The following is a 15,109-nucleotide window of genomic DNA, read 5'->3' on the forward strand; positions in this document are numbered from 1 at the left end:
CATGGGCAGTCACTGGTGGTCACAGCCCCTTGCAATATCATCATTCAGGTTTGGACCAGCCTCCCCCATAGTTCAAGCTAAGAGTGCAGACTTGCAGTGCGGGTTAGGAGAATGCCTGTGCCTGAGCTGAGAGCACAGCATGGAGTCCAATGGGCAAAGCTGCCGCCAATCGGTCGGGTGGAGTGGGGTGGAGGTGGTTAGGGTTTTGGGCAGCCATGCAGCGCACTAAACTGTGGACATCCAATTGGTGGCCAGCCCTCTCCAGGATGCTTAAAGGGACCCTCAGATTTAACCGAGAGAAGTTCTCAGAACACCCATGCTAATCTGCTCATCTCTCTCTTTTATCCTGCAGGAGGAGCACACCAGGATCATGGGGCCTGGTGACTTAGCGGTATGTCTCATGGCTTACAGGGAGTGGAGTTGAAGGAGAAGAGAGTGATAGAGGCACCTGCCTGGGCAGAGGGAGGAGCAGCATCCTCAGGAAGAAGGGGCAGCTGGAGTTCCTGCACATACCACTGAGGTGCCACAGTGAGCCATCGCTGGTCGGTGCCTAGCTAGACCCATAGTCTATAGACATGGCCTTTCAGTCCTGCAGATGATCGAAAACCAGTGTCGCTAAAGACTGGGCATGTCCAGTGAACTGGTCACTCAGTCTGCCACTTGCTGAAGGATTTGGCACCATGGGGATGTGGAGGCCTTCCACTGCCAGTGGCTGTGAAATTGACTGCAGCGCTTAATTATTATGCCAGTGGCTCCTTTCAGGGCTCCATAGGTATCCTCTGTGGGATATCGCAAGCCAACACCCACAGTTACATCTATGAGGTCACAGACATTTTCACGAAGGCACACAACTTTGAGCATTTTATCCGGGTCCAGGAAAGCCAGGAAACAAGAGCATTGGGATTTGCCCAGATCTCACGTTTCTCATAGATGCAGGGCACCATCGACTGTACTCTTTGTCACATTCAGTTTTCCGTCACAACAAGCGGTTAATTATGTCAACCACAAGGGCTTCCATTCGCTGAATGTGCAACTGGTACGTGAGCACCACAAGCACATCCTACAGCTCTGTATATGGTTCCCACAGAGTGTCCACAACTCATACATTCCCAGTCGGTCTCAGATCCTTGATATCTTCCAGGGTCCACTGAGGCTGCAGCGATGGCTACTAGAGGACAAGGGCTACCCACAGAGGACGTGACTGATGACACTTGTGTGGCAGCCTCAGACCGCAGCAGAGCAAAGGGATAACGAGGTTCATGCTGCAACACTGCCTCCGCATGGGAACTGATGTCACAGTGTCATGCTTACCTGTCTACAATCAGGTCCTGCTAGCACTTGTTATGTTCTACTTTGTCCGAGAACAATGTATTGTAATGTGCGTTTGTGTGTATGTGATGCCTCACATGGTTGCAGAACTATGAGCTGTGCCTGAAGTGTGAATAGTGTCTATGGAGAATGAAGTCGCGTGGGTATATAAATATCAGTGTATACTTAGATTGTGGATAAAATGTGTTAAGGTTGTGATGCTGATGAAAGTGCAGTTGTTGAGGAGTGTGTTTGTGAGATGGGATTTTATCTTGACCACTACCATTAAATTTTTGCAGTGTTGAAGTCTTTTCCTTGGCAAGTTCTCTTGGCTGTGAGCACCTTGGAAAACAGATTAGTTGCTTCTTTAGCCTCATTTCCCCAGTGGTCAGAGGACATCGATTCTCTGCTGTACTTTCTCCACCAGGACCATGAGTGCCCCCTTTAAGAACCTGTGAGCCCTCTCCTTGATTCTCTGAGCGATCCTGAAACATCCCATTTTGTGTCAGCTAGCACACTCCATATCATCAATGGAAGTACATTTGTGGAGGCTCCAAATGTCATGATAAAAAAATTGGTCCCAATCAACATTTGAGTGCTAAAACTTCAGGTCTTGGTTTTAATGCCTCCAAGAATGGTTCAGTCTTGGTAATCAGCAATTAATTCCAAAATTCCAAGCTAAAACCAGAATTTTAAACAAGCATGTCATAGTGTAAGTTTTCACCTTTTCCTCAAAATAACTCCCCTATCCTTCCTTAAACTTCTACTCTTAACTTTTTCTTAACTTTTGAAAATCTGCTTCAAATCTCTTTATAACTTTCTGAGCCATTCAAGGACCTTTTTCTTAAAATAACCCTGCTTCTAAATGATTTTGTAGCTGTCTGAAAATTTTCTGATTTGACTGGACATGGCATACCCAAAAATACTTTTAATTCACGAAGGAGCTCTCACTTAAAGGGACATAACTATTAGTAATCAACCAAGACGATCAATTTAAACATGTAGAGCCTTTTCTTGGTATTTATTATTCAGATATGTGATCAAAACTATAATTGTCAAGAATTAACAGTTTAATGAAGGACAGGTCTCCAATTAGGTGTAATATCCTTCTCATTTTCCAGTGCTGAAGTCATAATAGGAAGACACCACTTCTGCTATCAGAATTGCTCAAGGTCCTTTTAAGCCATTAAACTCATCTATTCACAGACTGCAGCACATTAATCAAAGCACATTAATCAGTCTATTGCACTGCAGCCTCAATTAGACACTAGTTAAAGCAGACACAGTCTTAATTATAAAAACCTAATGATTCTAAGATGTTTGACCTCATGTCTGTGTCAATGACATAATTGCAACCTTTGTAATCTGCATCTATCAGCTTTCAGAAATATTGAAATATAACACAAGATTTCTGGCATAATGGTTTTCTATCTTTTTTGCTAATTGAATACAACCATTTTTATACCTCATTATTCAAAAATTTACCCTATGTGTCTCCCTTTCCCTGCACAAATTAGTGGCCTTTTATTTGTCTCCTTGCTGCTGGCAGCTCCCAAACCTCCCTCTTCAATGATTCAGTCCTCTTGAGATTTCCCCTTACCCCACAACTAATACCAGTATCTTCAGTTGCCTAAACATCCTGCTCTGAAATTCCTTCCCTAAATCCTTCTGCCTCTCCACCTCTTGTTTCCTAATTTATCCTTTTTTGACAGAGTTACACAGCACAGAAACAGGCCCTTCAGCACATTGTGTCCATGCCAGCCATCAAGCACCTATCTATTCTAATCCCATTTTCCAGCACTTGGCCCATAGCCCTGTATGTTACGGTGTTTCAAGTGCTCATCTAAATACTGCTTAAATGTTGTGAGGATTCCTGCCTCTACCACCCCCTCAGGCAGTGTGTTCCAGATTCCAACCAAACTCTGGATGAAACATTTTTTCCTCAAATCCCCTCTAAACCTCTTGCACCTTACCTTAAATCTATGCCCCCTTGTTATTGACACCTCCACTAAGGAATAAGTTTCTTCCTACCTACCCTTTTTAAGCTCCTCATAATTTTGTATACCTCCATCAGGTCCTCCCTCAGCCTTCTCTGCTCTAAGAAAAACAACCCTAGCCTATCCAGTCTCTCTTCATAGCTGAAACATTCCAGCCCAGGCAACATGCTTGTGAATCTCCTCTGCACCCTCTCCAGTGCAATCGCATTCTTCCCATAGTGCAGCAACCAGAACTGCATGCAGCACTCCAGCTGTGGCCGATCTAACGGTTTACACAGCTTCAACATAACCTCCCTGCTCTTATATTTTATGCCTCAGTTAATAAAGGCAAGTAGCCTTTCTTAACCAACTTGTCTAACTATGCAGCTGCCTTCAGGGATCTGTGGACATGTACAGCAAGGTCGCTCTGATCCTCTGTACTTCCTAGGGTCGTATCATTCATTGTATATTCCCTTGCCATGTTAGTTCTCCCAAAATGCATCACCTCACCAGGATTAAATTCCATTTGCCACTGCTCTACCCATCTCACCAGCCCATTTATATCATCCTGTAATTTAAGACTTTCCTCCTCACTATTCATGACACAACCAATTTTCGTGTCATCTGCAAGCTTACTGATCATACCTCCTATATTCACGTCTAAATGTACACTACAAACAGCAAGGGTCCCAGCAGCAATCCCTGCAGTACACCACTTGTCATAGGCTTCCAATCATAAAAACCTTCAACCATCACCCTCTGCCTTCTGTTACTAAGCCAATTTTGGATCCTATTTGCCAAATTGCCCTGGATCCCATGGACTCTTACCTTCTTGACCATTCTCCCATGTGGGACCTTGTCAAAAGACTTACTGAAGTCCTTGTAGACTAATTCAACTAGATTCAATTAGATGAGCTACCCTCATCTACATAACTAGTCACGTCCTCGAAAAATTCAATCAAATTTGTTAGACATGGTCTCCCCCTGACAAAGCTATGCTGACTATCACTGATTAATCCCTTCCTCTCCAAGTGGAGATTAATCCTGTCCCTCAGAATTTTTTCCAATAGTTTCCCTACCACTGATGTTAGGCTCACTGGCCTGTAATTACCTGGTTTATCCCTACCACCCTTCTTCAATAACGGTACCACATTCGGTCTCCTCCAGTCCTCTGGCACCTCTCCTGTGGCCAGAGAGGATTTGAGGAATTAGTATCCATTTTCTCCTCATACTGTCGACAAAATTGATGATGAACCCAAACTGGGATTTTTAGCTATTTATGAATTAATCAATGCATATGTTGTTCTTCTAAGTGACATATTCATGGCAAAAGTGGTACCCAACACTTTTCCTTCTCCAAAAATACTTGCCAATTTTTTCTCCTGCAAACAGTATGCCACTAATTTATAAAAGAACAGCTAGTAATTGTAGATTCTAAGTGCCTTATGTAGTAGTTAATATCAATAAATAATTCATTCACAGTATTCAATGCAGGGGACCTGCGTTTTAATGTTTGTGAGAACATCAGGCAAGCAGAGACAGAATTCGTGACAGGACCTTGACTTGAGTGCAAGGAACATCTGAGGTTATCTCTAGAATGCCGTATTACTAAAGGGGTGTATTATTCTTCTGTTAAGCATAAGTGTCCCAGTCACACGACAAGGATTGGTGAAACAATTATGTGGGCTCTTTACTTGAAGATAAGACTATATAAAGATAGAGTTAACTAGGGGGAGGTGGGCGTAGTGGTATTGTCTTTGGACTAGCAATCCAGAGAGCCAGGGTAATGCTCTGGGGACCTGGGTTTGAGTCCTGCCATGGCAGATGGTGGAATTTGAATTCAATAAAAATCTGGAATTAAAAGTCTAATGATGACCATAAAACTATTGCTCATTGTTATAAGAGTCCATCTGGTTCACTAATACCCTTTAGGGAAGGAAATCTGCCATCCTTACCTGGTCTGGCCTAAATGTGACACCAGACCCACAGCAATGTAGTTGACTCTTAAATGCCCTCAGAACTATGGCAACTAGGGATGGGTAATAAATACATCGCCTGGCCAGCGATGCCCACAAATTCATCCCCATAAATGAATTTAAAAAAAGGAGACTAAGTATGCATGCATATCTAACTCCTAACATTTTCTGCTGTAGACTGACTACAAGTCATGGGACTAGTACATTGTATCCTGTCATGGTAGTAGTGATTGACAGAAGTTTAAGATATGCACCCACGAAGGTATATGTACCTCATATCATATACTGGGGTGAAGGGGAGAATTATTTCAAATTACCACTAACATAAATGATTGTTTGCAATAATTTAAAATCAAACAGCATTTCTTAAGATTCAAAAATATTTAATCAACACTCACAGCAAACCTGAACCAAGAAATGGGATAGCAGCAAGAGACAAGGTTAAAATTCAACCAAAAATGCCAACTGGAAAATAATTTCAACTTTCTCCCAAGATTCACACTGTCATTGATACCATTGTCCAGCTAATTTGGTTCACCCCATATGACATTAAAAAAGTGGTTATGTATGCTGCAGAGAGGGAACTCCATAGCTCTGACAACATCTCAGCTGTAGTGGTGAAGACATGTCCACTAGAAATAGCCAGCTCCCAATAGCCACAACAACTTATATTTATGTAGCACCTTTAAAGCAATAAAACATCCCAAGGCACTTTGCCAAAACATGATAAAACAAGATATGACACCAAGGCACGTAAAAACATATTAGGTCAGATGACCAAAACCTTGGTCAAAGAGGTAGATTTTAAGGGGTGTCTTAAAGGAGGAAAGTGAAGTAGAGAGGCAGAGAGGTGTAGGGAAGGAATTCCAGAGTTTAGCACCTAAGCAACTGAAGGCACAGCCACCAATGGTGGAATGATGAAAATCAGGGATGCTCAAGTGGCCAGGATTAGATAAACAGAGATATCCCAGGGGGTTGTGGGGCTGGAGGAGATTATAAAAATAGGGAGGGACAAGGCCAAGGAGGGATTTGAAAACAAGGATGAAAATTTTATAAAAATCAAAGTATTGCTTGACATAGGCCAGGAATTTTTGAATAGCAGTGTTTCCCTTAGAACCATAGAAAAGTTACAGCACAGAAGGAGGCCATTCAGCCTATCTTGTCCATGCCAGCCTGAGGACACCCAGGTGCCCTTTCTAATCCCATCTTCCTGCACCCAGCCCACAGCCCTGCAGCTTACAGCACTTTAGGTGCAAATCCAGGTACTTTTTAAAAGAGTTTAAAGTTTCTGCATCTACCACCAACTTGGGCAGCGAATTCCAGACACCCACTACCCTCTGCGTAAAAAAGTTCTTGCTTATGTCCCCCCTACACCTTCTGCCACTTATCTTGAATCTGTGTCCCCTGGTTCTAGAATTCTTCATCAAGGGAAACAATTCTATCCTGTGCACTCTATCTATTCCCCTCTTAATTTTGTACACCTCAATCAAGTCACCTCTCAGTCTTCTTTGTTCTAAGGAGAATAACCCCACCTATCCAATCTCTCTTCATAGCGACACTTTTCTAACCCTGGCAACATTCTTGTAAACCTCCTCTGCACTCTCTCCAGAGCTATTACTTCCTTCCTGTAATGTGGTGACCAGAATTGTACACAATACTCCAGTTGTAGCCTCATCAGTGTTTTATACAATTCCAACATTATATCCTTACTTTTATATTCTATATCTCTGCCAGTTAAGGAGAGCATTCCATATGCCTTCTTTACAACTTTGTCTACTTGAACTGCTGCCTTCATGGACCTGTGTACTTATACACCATGATCTCTCACTTCATCTACCGCTTTTAGTATATTCCCATTTATTTTGTAATCCCTGTAACTGTTTGACCTCCCCAAATGTATGGCCTCACACTTCTCTATGTTAAAATCCATCTGCCACTTTACCGCCCACTCCACCAACCCATCTATATCGTTTTGGAGATTATGGCTATCCTCTACACTATCCACTACTCGGCCAATCTTTGTGTCATCTGCAAATTTCTCAATTGTGCCCCCCACGTTCACGTCCAGATCATTAATATATAACACAACAGCCAGGGTCCCAACACCGAGACCTGTGGAACACAACTTGAGACAACTTTGCATTTGCAAGGGCATCCATCGACCATGACCCTTTGTTTCCTGCTACAAAGCCAGTCTTTTATCCAGTTTTTCACATTACCCTGAATCCCATGGGCTTTTACTTTCCTGACCAATTTGTCAAATGCCTTGCTAAAATCCATGTACACAACATCCACTACACTACCTTCATCAACCCTTCTTGTCACTTCCTCAAAGAATTCAATCAAATTTGTAAGGCAAAACCTTCCTTTAAGAAATCCATCCTTCCTGCCACCTGAAGAGTCAATGGAGAATACATCGCTGTTAATGCTGCAAGGAGGGTTAATTGGCTGGAGAAAGGACTTCTGCGCCCCGCACACCCCCCTCCCCCCCCACAGGGTCAGAATGAGTACCTGTGAGGAACAAACCTTGTTGGGGAGTTGGGGAGTGGGGCGGGGGGGGGGGGGGGGGGGGGGGCAGGCGCGGGGTGGGGGAGACATCTTATATTGAAAGAAGGCCCATTGATGGAGGCATCCCCCATTCCTTCCTGCCTGAGGCCTGAGCAGGGGTGCTTTCCAGCTTCTCCTCTGCCCCTGAACTCCTCCTTTGAAAACTGACCATTAAATGGTCATTAATATACACAAGAAGAGTGTGAGTGAAAGATAAGATTATATACACTGGGAGACTGTGAGGCACATGTCTGACCTCAATCACTAGTTCTTGCAGACTGACTACAAGTCATGGTACTCATATATCAATACCCTGTCGAGGTACATAATGATTGACAATAGTTTAAAATATGCACCCTAAAGGTACATGTCCTTATCACAACAGTCTAGTAGAAGCAGGCAGAGCAAAACTTGGCGCTGTCTGCTCATCAAAGTGATTGTAGCATGCAGTGCAGTACAAAATATTTTGCTGACTAGTTGCATGCACAGCAGGGGGCAGAAGTACACGATGCACAGTTCGTATGCACCTCTTAAGGCAACCTGTCCCTCTTAAAATGGAGCCACTCTCATGCTACAGAAGCTGCAGCAATAGTATCTGGAAGGCTTTGCTGGCAGGAACATGACAGCAAAAGCAGCAAGAAGCCAGAGAGACACCTCCCGGATCTTGAATGCAGCTCTGGACGTCAAAAAGAGGAGAGATATAAGAGGTCAGGAGACGCTTAAGGCACACCCTGAGAAAGGAATGGGAGCAGGTGGCCAGGGAGGCTTGAAGGATCTGGCCGCAGTGTTGGAAAAAGTTTACTAGCCTCACATAGGTGGTTAAGGTCAATGAATGCACCTGTAAAGCAGCTTTTCTACCCACTGCTCCACCAGCCTCTCAAGCTGCTCAATGCAGCACAGAGCTATCACTTACCCATCAGCAATTAGAACTCTTGAGTAGATGCAGAGACAAAGGGCATGATTGTGACTTCACAGCAGCAGAGCTAGCCAACAGAATAATCAAGCTCATGATAATATCTACCCCAAAAAGACCTCTTGGGCCAACCCAAAGCACTACCATAAAGCAGACACAAGTACAAAGCTATTCTACTGGGTAGACAGAGCCTACAGGCTCTGTGTAATTCGTCCATCATTGGCACGATAGCCAATGCAGGCAAGCTTACCAAGCATTGTGGGCAGTGCAGCCGAATGCATACACCCTGAAAATGCCCATCTTTTAAGGCTGTATGCAAGGCATGTGGCACCAGATGACTGGAAGCACCAGTGCAGAAAGCAAATGCCAAAATAAGTGGTTCAATGTCATGAGCAGCCACAGCCAGAGGCCAGATAGGTACTGCATTCTGAACAACCCAAGAGCACATACCAAACAACACAAAGACAAGATCCACAAAATGCCTAAACAAACTATACAGATAGATGATGAGAATGACTAGACTATTGACACAGAAAGTGAGCTGACATTCAGCACAGTGAACATCAAAGAATGTGTTGGTACAGTGGTACCAACAGAAGCATTTGCCACGATCCATATTATATGCCCATAGATGAAGGGTCAGCATAATCTATTTGCAAAACTGGATATTGGTGAAGGTGCAAGCATTCTTCCACTTCATAAACTGAAATGTTTCATTATTAAACCAACCAATGCTAAATTCATTGCATACAATGGCTCAGAGATTTCGTCCTTGGGATCCATTACACTCAAGTTTCTCTACAAATACTCACCATGGTCAGCCCAGATGTTTTATATTGTGGACACCACAGGTCCAGTAATCGCAGGCCTACCAGCCTGCAAAGACTTGTCCTTGATCACCATCCATGGTATTGTCAAGACAATCTTGAAGACCACAGAACCACAAGGAAGAAAATTACCTAAATCTGCAATGCAGATCATTAGCCAAGAGGCTACACGACACTGTTCGAACTGAATATGTATACTCATTCCAAACATGCAAATTTCATACTGTGGAACCAGCACGTAATTACTATTCACAGGCAAGTGGAGACAAAGTCATTACTCGTTTGTGCCCCAAAAAGTATGTGATGGACTATTCAAAAAACAGGGGAAGAAGAAAGATGCCCACAACCAGCATGCGCGTAATGAGTTACCCAACCTGGACATTGGACTGAACGCTCCAGTACAGTTCAATACCCAACTGCTGGCACCTGTAATCCAGCAGAAATCATCAGCATATACCCAGAACCAAGATCGTATCACGTATGAACACCAAACGGCATGAGAGTGCAATGAAACAGATGCTAAATCAGCACAATACCACAACCAGAAACACAGCCTAAGACACAACATAAACAAATCACTGCTAAACAGCATTTTGAAAACGTAAAGCTGCATCCAGCAAAGATCACTATAACTAAAGCTGGATGGATACGCAAACTGCTGATACGCTTCAAAGACCTGCAAATTTAGTGCTCTTTGTTAATATACATTCAGACGCAATATTATTTTCCTTTGCTGTCATGCATTTAGTTTGATTCTTTAAAAGTAAACCTTTAGTTAGAAAAAAGGGGGATGTTGTGATATGATGACATGTATCTTTAAGGGAGTGTATTTTAAACTATTGTCGATCTTGGCAGTATGTGATGCATTATCCCATGACTTGTAGTCAGTCTGCAAGAAGCAGTGAATGAGGTCAGGCATGTGCCTCACAGATTCCCTGTAAATATTATCTATTCAAATAAAGAACCCACATTCTTGATCCACCAATCTTTGTGTCTGGTACATTTATGTTGAACAGAAGAAGAACGACCAGGTGTTGGGATTTTCACACATCACGATCCCTGCGCCTGATATCAGGGCTAACCTATTTTCACCCCCACTGGCCCTAAAAGGGTCTGGACTTTTTTGTTATTGTGCTTGATTCCTGGTTTGAGGTAAATTCCAACACTATTGTGCTTTGATAAATGTTTGAATCCAACGGCTGGCAATGTACTTACTTTCATAGATAAAAAGCTTAAATTCAGTCAAAATAAGAACATTTCAGGTCACACTGATGACAGCTAGCACTCGAAAAGGCTCTTTTGTGGCTGCCTTAAACTCTCGATCCACAGGACTATATGAGTTCACGGTATAAAATGCAACCTCAGCTCTGTCTTTCATTGAAATTATGACAAATAGAGCAATAAGGCCTGGTAAATTTGCAAGTTGTTATTCAAATCCAGCTGGTGCAAATTTGGCATCTGTGAACCTTTAATGGGCTGGATTTCCTTCTTGACAGTAATACAAAACACAGTTATTGCCAGACCTTTCAGCATTCTTTACCTGACAGTACAGTCTATTGCCAACAAGAAACCATCCCTATTTTGTGCTTTAAAAACTGATTATTTATCTCCTTTCCTCTCCACAATGCCAGTGATAAAATATATAAATACTTGAATACCTATCAGTTATGATAAGAGCAACATTGTAAAAAAATATAGGGTTGACAGATAATTATCACCTACAGAATATAAGTGATACTTACATTTTGCTGTTCCTACTGATTGATACCATCTTTCCAATCAGATTTATTTTTCCAATGAAAACTGCTGCAAAATATGTAATAGACATGCGAAAAATTAGTCAAAGTTTACAAAGACACATCCTGGGATTCTAAACTGATTTAAAAAAATATAACTTCAGATCCTCCTCAGGGCTCATTTTTTACTTTTTTGGTAATTTACTACCATGTGGAACATTCACTGGGAGTTGCAAAGTCTCAGTGGGCAATGTTGATTCTGGTTTGATCCTCACTGTGCTGAATTATAAACAAGTGATATTACAAACTGTCAGGGGTTTGATTGGCATTGTTGTTCTCTTTGGAAATCACAATATTAGTAATATAGCACTGGGCCCTGATAGTAATGCAAAGGTGGGTTCCAAGCGCGATGGGGAGATTATGCACATGAAACCCATAAGTAAAGTTTATGAATCAGATTCTTTGATGTCCACTTGATTGGAACATTAGATTTTTCCTTCTGGATTTTGCGGCTCTGAGCTGCACAACAGGAGCAATAAGGACTCGCATGGCATGATTTCAAGTGAATTATTTAAAGAGCCAATGTAGAAATGGAATTTGGAGGAAAGAAAAGGTAATTAGGACGGATTTACAAAAAGCAAGAACAGCACCCAGATTTAATGATGCTTCCCTGGAATTACTGTTGAACGCAGTCAGAAGCAGGAAGGATATAACTTTCCCCAGCAATGGGAGAAATAATCCTGCTGCTATTACCAAGAAAGCATGGATGGAGATAGCTGAGGAGATGAGCAGCAGGAGTGTTATTCCCCAGCCCTGAATGCAGTGCAGGAAGCAATTTAATGAACTAAAGTGAGCACATTTGCTGCTTCATGGAATCGTGTGGTGCAAGCCCCACAAATCCCGCCCCCCCCACTCTGTTTTGAAAGCACATTCCATCATTTCGCACTTCATATCCAATTAACTCTCAGCACCATGCAGCCTTCATTTTCTATGTACTTTCTCACATCCCTATGTATCCTTTGACTCATGCCTTATATATAAATCCTTATGCAATGGGCCCGATAGTTTCACCTCACCGAATGTACTGCATCCATCATGGAACAGCACCTGCTCACACCTTCGCTCACACACGGGTTCAGCTTTTCCCTCCTTGTAAGAGAAGAGAAGGCGCGTTTCCCGGGAATGCATAATTAATGAGATGTGATTGGGACGATACGGCATGAAAAGCCGCCATTGCTGCTGGTGGGTAAAACGTCCTTTGTCCCCCCCAATACTGCACTTAGTACAAATCTGGGATGGTTCCACCCTAAGTCTCTTCCTCTACACCCATGAGAAGGCAGGGAAGAGTTTGGAAGTGACCCACTGCACATTGGGCAGCTCATGCGTGCAGAGGAAGAGACTTAGGGTAGAACCATCCCAGATTTGCACTAAGTGCAGTAGCAGGTGGGAAAAAGGACATTTTACCCACCAGCAGCAATGGCGGCTTCTCATGCTGTATCATCCCATTCACGTCTCATTAATTTTACATTCCTGGGAAATATGCCGTTCTGATGGCAGGCAGGCCCTCATTTGCCCGCCACATCATCTCCTCACCACTTCATCACACCGGGCGCCATATTTAAAGTGCAGATGTGCGCACACCTCTCAATGCTTCAAGAAACACATGCTGCGCGAAGAAATGGCCCCGAAAAGCAAGAAGACTGCAGCCCCTGGTTTAATAACAAGTCCCTCCACCTTTTGGACATAGTGGAGGCCCGCCATGATGTCCTCTGCCCCAGCTCTGGGCAAAGACCAGCAAGAAAGGTCACCAATCCAGCATGGGAGGTGATGGCAGTGGTGGTGAGTGCCAAGACCCTGCAAAAGAGGACAGCCATCCAGTGCCACTACAGGATGAATGGTTCCACCAGGGTAAGTCACTCTTCTCATCACTCTCAAGTCACACACTCACAAACCCATTACACATCCACAGGGATCTCACACCTCAAGGGCAACACCACTAACTCTCACACACACCCTCACATCTCCATCAGGCTCATATCCTCTGGAGCTCATGTCCTCATCTTGTCCATGGCTCCACTCACCACACAAAAATTCCATGTAGTGCTATGCATCCTGCTCACACTCTCTCCATCTGTTTTCATGCAGGAGAAGCTGGCTCACATCAGCAGGGAGAGGTCCCAGACTCGGGGTAGAGTGGCTTGTATTAGGCCCCTCACTCAGTTTGAGGAGCATGCCATCGTGCTGACTGGTGAGGATATGGATTGTGCCTGTGGTGACGAAGAGGTCAGCGGCGAACACCCTCTTGAGGATTCTGCACCACGTCATCCCTCTCTCATCACAAATGTGAGTGCTCTCTCTATCCTGCTTTTGTTTCTGCTGCCATTCACTAATTTACTCTACTCTGGTTCACAGGGAGCTCTGCCAAGTGACCAATACCCTCAGCCAGCCAGTCCCTCAGCTCCATCCATGTGCTTACCTCCAGCCAAGAGGATTTCTCCTCCAAAAAAGAGCTGGAATTAAGCAGACTGGAAGGCCCAGCATAGCACTCTCCCACATCCTCCACCAGCACAGAGGCACACACCTCGGTGGGACCTACATCTGGAGCAGGCTCAGGTTCAGAATCTAGTGGTATGTGTCCACCTCCTACATGAGGCAGGTTCAACCAAACTCCTTGGCACTCGGACGACTGCTGGGAAGAGGCATCTGTGAGGTGAGATGACAAGCCTCTGGATTCGACCTTCCAACTTATCACAGAGTCAGCGGGGGGGAGCATTACGCAGAGCTGTTGGAAGCCCTCAACAGAGTGGCATGTGAGTTGGAGGAGTGCTTTCTGTTGAAGTGATGCCCATATGTGCGCCTTTGGAAGTCTCCATGAGGAGGATAGGAGATGCCATGGAAACCCTGGTCCAGCAGAACACAGAGATGCATGCAGAACTGCATTCCATCACAGTAACCATGGGTGAGTTCCTGCAGTGGCAAGGTGAGAATGAATTGGGGCACCTCAACATCCCCCCAGGTGCTCCTTCCCCTTAAGGAGTCAGGCTGAGACTCTCAGGCACCCAAAGGGAGGAAGTGGCAGCTGGACACCTCTGGGTCATCCAGTCAGGAATCTCAGAGGCTGTCCTCTCCCTCTGAGTCCCCTTTCCCTATGACCCCCTCGATCTCATCCTCTGTCACAGAAGAGGGAGCAACTGGCCCACAGGAGGACTAAAGCAAACTGAGGCCCTCAAGTCTTCTGCTCTCCAGAGGCCCCATGCCAAAGGCATCAGAGGCAACAGAGCCAATCATTGCACAGGCTGTCTCCACCTCTGCTGCAGATGGCTGGGCAGCACCTAGAAGTCTAACGCTTTCAAAAGTTGTGAAATTCTGATCATAGTTGGTTGCACGAGTGAACACATTTTGACACTTTACAATCTGTAAATATATTCACTTTCACTAAAAAATGTGTAATGGTGTCTTTCAGCTTCACTGACAGGCTTCACAAGTCCTGCATCCCCAACAGCCCCCACCTCCACCAACTAACAGTTCAGCTGCACGAGTTGGCCCATGAGTGATTGTGCAGGGAGAAGTGTGTGCATGGCAGGGCCTTTCGGAGAAACGTGCAAGCACACCCCCATTCACATGGATTCTTCCAGCGTTGCACTCATCTCAATGCCCTGAGCATTTTCACTGCTGCCTGCTGGGGCTCGCTTTCAGTTGTCCATCTGAGCGGAGCTGCATCTCCACCCACCCAATGATCACACTTCAATGCAACACCTGGTCTCGCCCACCACGACTCTCATTTCACATTCGATTTAACAAACATGGTGCAGCGAACATTTTTCTT

Source organism: Carcharodon carcharias, chromosome 3 (assembly GCF_017639515.1).
Source record: "Carcharodon carcharias isolate sCarCar2 chromosome 3, sCarCar2.pri, whole genome shotgun sequence".
Classification (NCBI taxonomy): domain Eukaryota; kingdom Metazoa; phylum Chordata; class Chondrichthyes; order Lamniformes; family Lamnidae; genus Carcharodon; species Carcharodon carcharias.